This window comes from Tamandua tetradactyla, chromosome 8 (genome assembly GCF_023851605.1).
Source record: "Tamandua tetradactyla isolate mTamTet1 chromosome 8, mTamTet1.pri, whole genome shotgun sequence".
NCBI classification, from domain to species: domain Eukaryota; kingdom Metazoa; phylum Chordata; class Mammalia; order Pilosa; family Myrmecophagidae; genus Tamandua; species Tamandua tetradactyla.
Genome location: NC_135334.1, coordinates 45,284,205 through 45,297,146, shown reverse-complemented (window position 1 = coordinate 45,297,146; position 12,942 = coordinate 45,284,205). Strand labels below are relative to the sequence as shown.

General features: G+C 33.5%; 1 non-coding gene across 1 annotated transcript; it reads right to left on the bottom strand.

Annotated features, from left to right (window-relative positions):
* Positions 1 to 6,273: 6,273 nt before the first annotated feature.
* On the bottom strand, positions 6,274 to 6,380 carry LOC143645380 (U6 spliceosomal RNA). The gene has a single exon (XR_013157098.1). It is a non-coding gene; the product is annotated as a U6 spliceosomal RNA (small nuclear RNA).
* Between the last annotated feature and the right edge of the window lie 6,562 nt (positions 6,381 to 12,942).

The window sequence follows — 12,942 nt, the reverse complement described above, 5'->3', positions numbered from 1 at the left end:
TTGAGAATATTTCTTAATAGGTAAGAGTGTTTTGGAGGCTCAAATTAATAGCCTTGTTTGCCCATTTAGAGGTAAAGAGAGTATAGCTAGTAGTAAAAAAAAAAAATACATATAAAAGCATATTCTGTAAACATTTTATACCAGCTTTGAATCTAAAATATTTGGGGTCGTGAGAAACCTTCTTTTCTTCATCACCAATCTTTTCCGGAGTAAGAACTGTTGTGTGCTATATTGGAATTAAGCCAAATGAGTTTTCCCCTAAATTTCTGTCTGCAACTCCGTATTTAATTGAAAGTAATCCAAAGTCAGATTCTTGAGTGCTTGTTGTCAGTAAAACAATGTGACAGATCGTAGGCAGGGGGCTAGTGTCTGTGGGCAAGGGTGTGTTTCAATAACATCAGGGTTTGCAGTAAAATATTTGTTGCTACCTACCAGGTATAATTAGCAATGATTGCAAACACAGACAGGTATAATCATTACTCTTTGCCCAAAGTTTAGTGTTATTTTGGCATTTTATTTATAGGAAATGAGTGGGGGAGGGTGATGATCAATCAATTCAATTATTTCAGAGTAATTTTGAATGGCAAACAGTGATTGTGAAGAAACATAGATTTCTCAATATTTTTGCAAGAAATTAAGTGTCATAGAAGAGATCCTAATATTTCAGCATCTCAAACGTGAGGACCAAAGACTGAAACATGACATGCGAGTTGAAATTTTCTCTCACCTTACGCCATAATTACTTGATATAATTGTTCACATTCTAAGCACATATGCTCCTGAAGAAGACCACATCTTCAAAAAAGAAAAATATAGTAAACCTATTCAATATTAAAGTTTTACAAAAAAATTATGATTCCTGGTAATAAATGTTGCAAATATCTGCTAATTCTTTCTTTTTATGTATATTATGTCTCCAACATTTAACACAAAAATAGCATTATGACAACAAGGATATGCCTCTTTTTTTTTTTTTTTCTTGTCTTTGGAAAATCACCCTGTTGGAGTGACTATCTTCCATTTTTTTCAAACCTTATACAGAAACTCTCAGAAGAGTCCAATTTATAGCTATTTGGAAATGGCAACATTTCAAAATCACAGAACTATATTGTTCTAGGGCTAGATATTTTCCTCTAAATAATAGAATTCCAGTGAGCTGGAACACTCTCCTGCAGCTGATGTTTTAGCAAGCAGACTTTTCCCTGAAGCACAGTTGGAATTGAATCCAACTGTCAAGGAGATCCGCAGAGGTTGTTTCTAAGAATCTGTATTATCTGTGCCGAGGTAGAAGGGCAACAGACATGATTTCCTATTCTGTCTCTCTCCTGTGATTGTTAACTGAATCTCTTCTCTAGGTTGGAAAAGTAGAAATTGAGTAATGAGTTTGTGAGATATCAGATTAGTGTGCTACCCAAATGGGAGTTTTAATTGAATTAACCTTCGAATCAGTTAAATGGGCTTAAATATAACTATGCTGATAGATTTCCTCTGGACATTGAATTTCCTAATATTAGAGATGGTTGTCACAAGACAGGTGACCATTTAAAAAGATGTTATAGGTAAGATGCAAGCATTTGATGAGCGTTAGATGGACTTTAAAGATCTTTTCAACTTTAGCATTTTATCTATATTTGGCAAATTCCTCAAATATGTACCATGATGCAGAAATTTAGGAGAGAGACAACTCTGTATACAAGATAGAACAGATAGAATTTTTCTCTATATGTTTATCTCACATATCATTGCCTTATTTATTCTTTCAACAAATATTTACTGAACTCCTACTATACATCACATATGGTATGAAGTGCTGGGGATACAGCTGTGAATAAGACACACATTGTACCCAACTTTGTAATAACTAATAGCCTAATGAAAAATGTTGATTTTGAACATATAATTTCACAATTACTTTATCACAATCCAAATGGCAAGTAAGGGGTGGGGTGTGTAAGTATATTATAAGGAGACCTGATTTTGTTTCTTGGGAATTGGGAAAAACTTTTCCAGGGGAAATAATGTTGAAGCTGAGTACTGAAATAGGAGTTGACCAGCTAAAAAGGAGAGTGATAATCAACGTGAAGAGGCCAAAGTGACCAAGAAGCTGTTTTAAGATGGGAAGGAAATGAAGGTGACTAGGATAGGGACTAATCCAGATATGGCGTCTCAAGGGACCCCTCACATATATTCCATAGAGCTCATTGCCGTCAATGGAACAGAAAATAAAGCCTCATGAAAAGAGAAATGGCTTTGAAATTAGACAGATTTGCATTTGAATGTTGCCCATTCTCCTTACTAGCTTTGTTACCCTGGGAGAATTCTCTTATTCCTAATGAGGTTAGAACTATAATGTACTAGTTGCAGGATTACTGTGAGGACTAGAAATAATTTGCATAAGGCTCATTGACACACAAAATATCTTCAGTAAGAGGTTAATAATATTAATGGTACTTAAAATTAATAGTGTTATTCAATTTCAAGATGGCACTTTACCTTAGAAGAGTTTCAGTCGAGGACAATAAAAGCTGGAGACATAGCTTGCTACTCTTGTATGATTGAGGAGCTTTGAACAGTCCATTTCTTTTTTTTTGCATATTTAAAATTCCTTTTCCCAAGCCTCTTTACATAAATAGTATATTTTGTTTTTCAGGATTCCATGTTTCTTTCTCCTTTCTGAAGGAATTATTCTTTCTTTCTACACAATATTTTCTAATTCCTTGCCTCATACTTAAAAGGAGGAAGGCAGAAAAAGTCCTAGGCAGTTCCAAATCCTGAGGGATTTTGTAAAACTCAATTCCCTTACTTCTTTTGGAGAACATCAGTCTGCTTTTCAGAATGCACATATGCCATACACCACTAGAGGCCATGAGACACCTCTTTAAGTAAACAGAGCCGAATATCAATTAGCACATTAATTGACAGGCAAATGTTTATGAAGACATCTGGGGCAAATGAATTTTTCAGTGAGGATCACAAATTTGGAGGAAGGAAAAATGAAATATAGCATTTTATATTATTTTCCATGTTTAAGATTTTCTATAAATACAACTTTATATCATTATATAGAGGATGGCAAAGCTGTTTCAAATTAAAACTACATTTTTTCCTATGAATTTTCCTGTTTTTCCTATGAGGCACTGAGAGATTATGTGACTTTCTGTGATCATACAGTAAATTAAAATGAATAGTAGAACTATGTTCGGTCTCAAACTACTAGAACGTGAGACAAGCAAATAATATAACAAGTGAATAGTGTTTTAGTTTGCTAATGAAGCTGGAATGCACTATACCAAAAATGGAATGGCTTTTATAGAAAGATTTATTAAATTACAAGTTTGCAGTTCTAAGGCCAGAAAAATGTCCAAACTAAGGCATCCAGAAAAAGATACCTTGACTCCAGAGAAAGGACAATGTCTGTTATATGGGAAGGCATGTGGCTGGAATCTGCATCTTCTCCTGGTTTTTTGTTCAGACAGCTCTCTCAGCACTGTGGATCCTTCTGGATTCTGGCTTGTTTAGCATCTCATGGGAAGACACTTGTCGATGTCTGCTGGGCTCTGCATTTCCAAACATCCATGTCTTGGCATCCATTCTCTCTGTCAGCACTGCAAGCATCTCCTTCCACACATCAAACATCCCCAAATGTCTACATCTATGCCACTTCTAAGCTTTCCCCAAAATGTCCTCCCCTTCGAACGACTCCAGTAAACTAATCAAGATCCACCTTAAATGGGCAGAGTCAGTTCTCCATCTAGCCAAAATGTCACACCCACAATTGAGTGGATTACATCTCCATGAAAACAATCTAATCAAAGGTCTCACCCACTATTGGATGTGTCACATGTTCATGGAAACATTCCAATAGAAGTTTCCACCCAAACAATAGGCCTGCCCCCCACAGAATGGAATTAGAAGAAAAAACATGGCTTATTTGGGATACATAACAGTTTCAAATTAGTATAAATAGTTTTAAGACAAATTGCACCAAATAATAGAAAAACGCAGGATGTTTTTTCTTCAATTAATTTAAAAGAGCTGTTCCCATTAAAATGAAAATGTATAAACATGATATATATGCAAATAATTATAATTATAAATAATTAACTTTAACTTTTAGTTCTCAAAATCTTAAATTATCTCAAGGATTATTTGTCCCTACTTAATTTTCAAATCTTCAACTTCAATATATAGTTTAATCTTACTGATTATTTATATATTCAATTTAAAATGGCATTGTGTTGACAATTGAAACCCTCATCAATATTAGCAAAGAAACCCATATATCAATAAATCTGCACTTTTTAAATTTACTGCAGCAAGGGAAAACATAACCTGACAGTGCATCTCAAACGTTTGTTGGGAAGGATACTCATAGCATTTTTGCATCTAGGTTCAAGTGGTTTAAGGCAAGTCTTTTACATCAGGGCACTGATGGAATTTGGGTAAAGTTTATGAGAAAATTCTTTTAAAGAAATTCCTGGTAAATAAGCTGTTGTCTGGTAAGTAGGCTATTTGCCTACATGAGCAATCTGTTATTCCAATAGATCTGTTTGTCCAGTTGAATGAATGGTTTGGCTGGAAAAATTAGCTTACAAAAATATTTTGAAATTCACAGTGAAATTACTTAATATTTTACGTCTTCTTATCCTGAGCAAGAATTTCCTGTAATAGATGGCCATATTGATGCAGGTGATCTCATTTGGGCTAAATTCATGCTGTTGATATGAATTTTTGACCTCCCATTCCTCTTGTGTCATTTTTTGGTCTTAGTTGGAGGATATGCCTCTACTGTCAGTGGACATAGTACAGATCTGCAGCTTTATATTAGATAATGTGATTCTGCTTCAAGTCTCTATTGATGATTATTTCAACTCTTATTAAAATCTATCCTAGGTTCTTCCTGTTGGATAACAAACATTTATCTATTGAAAAAAATGTTTAATATTCTATAGATCACACAGTTATATATTGAAAAAAAAAAGCACAAACTACAAAGGCAATAAATAATTATGGGGCTGAGTATACTTCTGAACCAGTTTCCAAATCTAACCTTTGTGGATATGATTTCAACCCCAACATGAAGTAATTTTTCTGATTTTGATATTTATATTGAATATTTTTGGTGACATTAAACACTGTACAGTAAGCCCTTTATATATATATATATATATATATATATATATATATATATCTTAAGTATCAAATTTCTAATTCCATATCAGTCTAATGGAATTTTATTGGGACTGCATTAAATTTTTTCATTTAGGAAAATTATATCTTTATGAATTACAATTTTTCATGTTACATTCACTTGTTGCATCTTTTAGAAGACTTTTTTTAATGTCCTCATGCTACAATAAACATTTATTGTTAAGTGTGTTTGCTAATTTTCTAAGTATAGTTTGTGAGTATGAAGGCTATTGCTTTTTCTGTTTTAATTTTTATCTGCTACCTTATTGAATTATTTAATTGTTTAAATTATTTTTATTGATTTTCTAAGGTTGTTCAAGAATGCTTTAGTATTATTGTTAAAAAGAGATAGTTTTACTTTCTCGTTACTCATTTAAATGTTTGTAATTAATTTCCTTTGTCCAATTTCATGGGTTACTAACTCCAGCTCAATGCTAAACAGAAGCAGAGAGACCTAATGCTCTTTATTTATTGCTGACCTGATATTAGTAGAAATATCTCTAGTGTTACCCCATTAAATATTAAATGAGATTCTAGTCTTAGTACAGGGAGATTGTATATATATATATATATATATATATATATATATATTTATATTCACATTATATATGATCACATTATATGTAATCATATGTATGCTCACATTATTTATAAAATCATACTGTATATAAATAGTGTGTTTTATATACACATACATACATATATATAGTCATGTTAAGAAGGCATCCCTCTCAGTCCTTCTTTTTTGATTCCTATCTGAATATTTTTAGCATGCAATGATGTTGAGTTTTTGTCAAAGGCTCTTTTCAGTATCTGGAAATACTTTTATATTTATTTTCCTTAGATATAGTAGTATGGTGATATTTTAACATTAATTAATTTTAATGTAAATTATGAATATAAACAAATTTCCTAATATTGAATAAAGCTTGCACCACTGGAATTAATTCTAATTGAACATGGCATATTATTTTTCAAATGTAGTTTCTTTTTGCTAATATTCATTGGTCTGTAGTTTCAGGAATCACTGTTGTACTTCTTTCTAAAAAGTCTTTGAAAGTTTCCCTACCTTTTTTTTTTTTTTTTAATATGGAATGCTTCACAAATTTGCACATCATTGCTGCTCAGGAGCCATGCTAATCTTCTCTGTATTGTCCCAATTTTAGTATATGTACTGTTGAAGCAAGCACTCCCTACCTTTTTTTCCTCTTCTTTTCTTTTATTCTCCTCTACTTTTCTTTTTTTTAATTTATTTTATTTATTAAACATACCAACATACAAACACAAACATTCTTATCATATGATCATTCCATTCTATATATATAATCAGTAATTCATAATATCATCACATAGCTGCATATTCATCATCATGACCATTTCTTAGAAGATTTGCATCAATTCAGAAAAGGAAATAAAAAGAAAACAGAAAAAAATTCATGCATACCATACTCCTTACACCTCCCTTTCATTGATCACTAGCATTTCAATCTACTAAATTTATTTTGACATTTGTTTCCCCTATTATTTATTTATTTTTTATCCATATATTTTACTCGTCTGTCAATAAGAAGGAGCATCAGACACAAGGTTTTCACAATCACACAGTCACACTGCAAAAGCTATATCATTATACAATCATCTTCAAGAAACATGGCTACTGGAACATAGCCCTCCATTTTCAGGCAGTTCCCTTCAGTCTTTCTGTTATGCCTTAACTAAAAAGGTGATATCTATTTATTGCATAAGAGTAACCTCCAGGACAACTTCTCAACACTGGAATCCCTCAGCCATTGACACTTTATTTTGTCTCATTTCTCTCTTCTCCCTTTTGATCAAGAAGATTTTCTCAATCCCTTGGGTTTGAGCCCCAGCTCATTCTAGGATTTCTATCCCACATTGCCAGGAAGGTCCACACCCCTGGGAGTCATGTCTCATGTAGACGGGGGAGGGTGGTGAGTTTGCTTGTTGTGTTGGCTGGAGAGAGAGGCTACATCTGAGCAACAAAAGAGGCTCTCTTGGGGGTGACTCTTAGGTGTAAAGTTAAGTAGGCTTAGCCTATCCTTTGCAGGGTGAAGTTTCATATGAACCAACCCCAAGATTGGGGGCTCAGCCTATTGCTTTGGTTGTCCCCACTGCTTGTGAGAATATCAAACATTCTCCACTTATTCCCTATCTTTTATAATGCTCTAGAATAAGTTATTCAGTATTTGGATTATCTGATCTTTGAATGTTTGGTAGAATTCCTTCGTGAAACACTCCATATCTGGTGCTTCTTTCATGGGTAGTTTCATAATACCTTATGCTAACACTATTTTTTTTTTTTTTGGAATGTTTTAACTTTGAACTTTAATTGGATCAATATTGGTACTCTGTATTTTGTTAGGAAATTATCCATTTCCTATAGGTTTTCACATTTACATGCACAGGTTCTGCATATTTATTTGTTATGTTTTCTTTTCTTTTTTTTTCACATGGGCAGACACCAGAAATTGAACTCGGGTCTCCAGAATAGCGGGTGAGAACTCTGCCTGCTGAGCCACCATGGCCCTCCCCTCTTATGATTTTTAAACTTTTTTTTCAGTGAACATAAGTTTGTAATTTCACTTTATATTTCCCTTTTACCCATGATTTAATAGAAGCTTTTTGCATTTTCAAATGTAATGGTCTTTCTGTTTAAAACTTGTATTTATTTTTATTATTTTGGTTAGTAATTTCTAGTTGTTTTGCCTTTATATACTTACCTTATATACAATCTAATATTTCACCTCCTTATTTTTTGGTATCGGCAGGCTCTGGAAATCAAACTTGGGTCTCTGGCATGGCAGGTGTGAATTCTGCCACTGAGCCACCATTGTACTGCCCAATATTTCCCCTTTTACCCACAGTCATATATACACCTTTGTGCTATGAATTATTTTCACAATGTTGTGCTGCCATCGCCACCATCTGTTATCAAAACATTTTCATCTTTCCAAATAGAAACCCTGTATATTTTAAGCCTTAACTTCCCAATCCCTCACCCTACCCTATCCCCTGGAAGCTTATATTCAAGATTCTGACTTTATGAGTTTGCTTATTCTAATTATTTCATAAAAGTAGAATCATATAATATCTGTCCTTTTGAAGCTGACTTATTTCACTCAGTATGATGTCTTCAGGGTCCTACCGTGTTGTAATAGGTATCAGAACTTCATTCCTTTTTATGGTTGAATAATATTCCATTGTATATAGTTACCATATTTTGTTTATCCATTCATTGGTTGATGGATACTTGGTTTGCATACATTCTTGGTGATTGTAAACAATGGTACTATAAACATCAGTGTGAAAATATCTGTTCAAATCTCTGCTTTCAATTCTTTCAGGTATATACCTAGTAGTTAGTGGGATTGCTGGAGCATATTGTAGTTCTTCTATGAATTTGTCAAATTATCTTCCATAGTGGTTGTACCATTTTACTTTGCCACCAACAATGAATGAGTGTTCCTATTTTCTCTACATCCTCCAACACTTGCAATTTTCTATTTTCTAAATGACACCCATTCTAATGGGTGTGAATGACATCTCTTTGTGGTTTCAGTTTGTATTTAGTTATTGGCCAAAGATGTTGATGTGCTTTTTGGCCATTTGTATATATTCTTTGGAAAGATATCTATTTAAGACTTTTGCATATTTTTAAATTAGGTTGTTTATCTTTTTTGTTGTTAAGTTGAAGAATTGTAAAAATATATTCTAGATATTAAGCATTTATTGGATTTGTGGGTTCCAATATTTTCTCCCATTATGTAGGTCACCATTTTGTGTTCATGAAAAAGTCCTTTGGGACACAAAAAAGCTTTCAGTTTGGGTGAGATTCCATTTATTTTTCTTTTGTTGTTTTTGCTTGGGTGAAAAATCTAGGAAACTATTGCCTAACACAAGGTCCTGAAAAGGATTCCCTACATTTTCTTGTATGAGTTTGATAGATCTGGCTCTTATATTTTGGTCTTGAATGATTTGGGGCTGATTGTTGCATAAGGTAAGCGGTAGGATTCTTTCTTCCTCTTCTTCTCCTTCCTCTTCTATAGGGATCCTCAGTACCATTTGTTGAAAAGAATATTCTTTCCCAATTGAGTATTTTTGCCCCCTTGTTAACATTCAGTTGCCCATGAAGGTTTTTATTTTTCTCAATTCTATTCCACTTCTCTATATATCTGTGCTGGATTTTGTCAGTTGCCTTTTCTGCATCAATTGAGATGATCATGTGTTTTCTTTTTCCTTCTTTCTGTTCATGAGGTGTATTGCATTAGTTGATTTTCTAATCTTTGAACCACGCTTGCATAGCAGAGATAAATTCCACTTGAACATGGTGTATCTAATTTATTTGCATATAGTTGTTCCTTATATCCTCGTATTGTCCTTTTCGTTTCAAAAGCGTCGGTAGTAATGTTCCCCTTTTTCTTTCTAATTTTTGCTACTCGTATTCTCTTTTTTTCTTCATCAGCCTAGCTAAAGGTTTGTAAATTTTATTGGTCTTTTCCAAGAGCCAAATTTTGGTTTTGTGGATACTGTCTATTGTGTGTGAGTATGTGTGTGTGTGTGTGTACGTGGGTGTTGTTTCCTTCCTTCTGATGGCTTTGGTTTAGTTTACTCTTATTTTTCTAATTCTTATAGTTCTGAGGTTAGGTGTCTGATTTGAAGTCTTCCTTTTTTTTAAATGTAAGCATTTAGAGCTATATATTTACCTTTAAGTACTGCCTTTGCTTCTTCTTAAAAGTTTCTGCATGTTGTATTTTCATTTTCATTCATCTCAAGATAAATCCTAATTTCTCTTTTTTTCTTTAACATATTGTTTGCTTAAGGGTATGTTATTTAATTTCCATGTATTTGAAAATTTCCCATTTCTGCCTCTATTATTGTTTTCTAACATCATCCTTTGAGGCTGGAGAAGAAACATTATATAATTTCAATATTTTTGAATTTATTGAGACTGCTCTGTGACATATCGTATGGTCTTCCTTGGAGAATAATCCATGTGCACTCAAGAATAATGTGTATTCTATTGTTGGGTGAAGTGTTCTATATATGTCTGTTAAGTCTAATTGATTTAAAGTATCATTCAAATCTTCTATTTCCTCATTGATCTTCTGACAAGATATGTTATCCATTATTAAAAGTGGTACATTAAAAGCCATTACTAATACTGTAGAGCCACCAGTTTCTCCCTTCAAATCTGTCAGTATTTGTTTCATGTATTTTGTGTCTCTGCTATTAGCTGCATATAATTATTACATCTTCTTGTTGAATTGACTCCTCTATCAGTATACAATGACTATCTTTGTCCCTCATAACTGTTTTTGACTTAAAGTCTATTTTACCTGATTTTATGTAGCTACCCCAGCTCTCTTTTGGTTACTGTTTACATGGTATATTTTAAATTGAGTCTCTTGCAGACAACATCTAATATAACCAGGTCATACTTTTATATTTGTTCTGCCAATCTCTGGATATTTTTGGAGTTTAATCCATTTACATTTAAAGTCAGTGATGATAATGTAGTCTTCTGCTATTTTGCTATTTGGCCTATGTGAGTCTTAATAACCTTTTTTGTCCCCAAGTTCTTCTGTCAGTGCCTATTTGACACCTACATAGTTGTTACTATGGGGTTAAAATTTAACATCCTAAATATATAGCAATTATACTTCGTTTGATACCTACTTGACTTCAATAGCATACATATACACTTTCTATACCCATCTGATCCCAACTTTATTTTGTGCTTCTTACCACTTACATCTTTTTCTTTTCTTTTTAACATGGGCAGGCACCTGGAATTGAACCCAGGTCTCGGGTACAGAAGGTGAGAACTCTGCCTGCTGAACCACCATGGCCTACCCACTTTTTTTACATTGTTTGCTCCAAATCATGGATTTATCATGACATTTTTTGCATTCACATTTTAGCAACTATAGGAAGAAGCAGAATTACATAATAAACTATACATTACAATAAAACTGGTGTTTATAATTACCCAGATGATTACTTAATGGGGTTCTTTTTTTTTTTTTTATGCCACTTGGAACCTCTATCTATTGGTTCATGTTGAAGAGTTCACTGTAGCATTGCTTGTAGGACAGGTCTACGGTGATGCATTCCCTCAACTTTTGTTTATCTGAGAATATTTTAGTCTCACTGAAAGAAAGTCTCACAAGATATAAAATTATAGGATGGTAGATGTCTTCTTCTTCAATGTGATTTTTTTTAGATATATTCACATACCATATAATCCCTCCAAAGTATTCAAATGATACTTCATAGTATCATCATGCAGTTGATACATCATACAGTTGTGCATTCATCACCACAATTTCAGAACATTTTCAGAATTAAAAACAAAAGAAAACCCAAACACCTGATACCCTTTCCCCTCCTATTATTGTTACCTTAATAGGTTTATTCACAACCGTATGTTCTAGTTTGTTAGCTCCTGGAATACAATATACCAGAAACAGAACAGCTTTTAAAAGGGGAAATTTATTAGGTTTCAAGTTTGCAGTTCTAAGGTTATGAAAATGTCCCGATTCAAGCAAGACTATAGACATGCCCAATCTAAGGCATCCAGGGGAAGATAGTCTGGTTCAAGAAGGCCAATGATGTTCAAGGTTTCTCTCTCAACTGCAAAGGAACATGGCAAACATGGAGACATCTGCTAGCTTTCTCTCCAGGCTTCTTGTTTCATGAAGTTCCCTGCAGGGCATTTTCCTTCTTCATCTCCAAAGGTCTCTGACTGCCTGGGCTCTCAGGGTTCTCATGGCTCTCTCCAAAATGTTTCTACTTTTTAAAGAATTCCAGTAAACTAATCAAGATCCACCTGGAATGGATGGAGTCACATCTCCCTCTAATCAAAGGGTAATATCCACAGTTGGGTGAATCACATCTCTGTGGAGATAATCTAATCAAGTTTCCAACCTACAGTGTTGAAGAGGAATCAAAAGAAATGGCTGCCTCCACAAAATGGATTAGAATTAAAACATGATTTTTCTAGGGCTCAGAATTCTTTCAAACCAGCACACCATATAATCCAAGATGTTTTCTTTCAGCACTTTAAGTAGTTCAACCCACTACCTCCTTGCGTCCATGTTTCTGATGAGAAATTGTAACCAATCTAATTGAACACCCTTGTACATAGTACATTTGTTTTTTTTTCTCTCTATTATAGTTTTAATTCTTATTCTGTTGTCTTTTTATTTCTTTTTCTAAGTCGATGCAAATGTACTAAGAAATGATGAATATGCAACTATGTGATGATATTAAGAATTACATTTGTTTTTTTCTTACAGTTTTCAGAACTTTCTCTTTGTCTTTTGGATTTCATAGGTTCAGTTCATGACAGGGTGTATTTTCTTCGCTTTTGTCCTGTTTGCTGTTCTTTGGGCTTCTTTTTTCTTTTTCCTTTGGATTTCTTAAATTTGCATTTTCATGTATTTTGCTAAGTTTGGGAATTTTTTTTTTATTACCTTGAGTTGAATATTCCTTTGCCCCTTTCTTTCATTCTCCTTCTTTTGGAACTACCATAATGTGTATATTGGTATGCATGTTGATGTCGTAGAGGTGTCTTGGGCTATTTTCACTTCTCGCAATTATTTTTTTTTCTTTGTGTTCTCCTTCTAACTCACTTTAATTGTTTTGTGTTCAAGTTCACTAATTCCCTCTTCTGCCTGCTCCAATATGCTGTTGAAACCTTCCTGTAATTTTTCATTTCAGGTCTTGTAA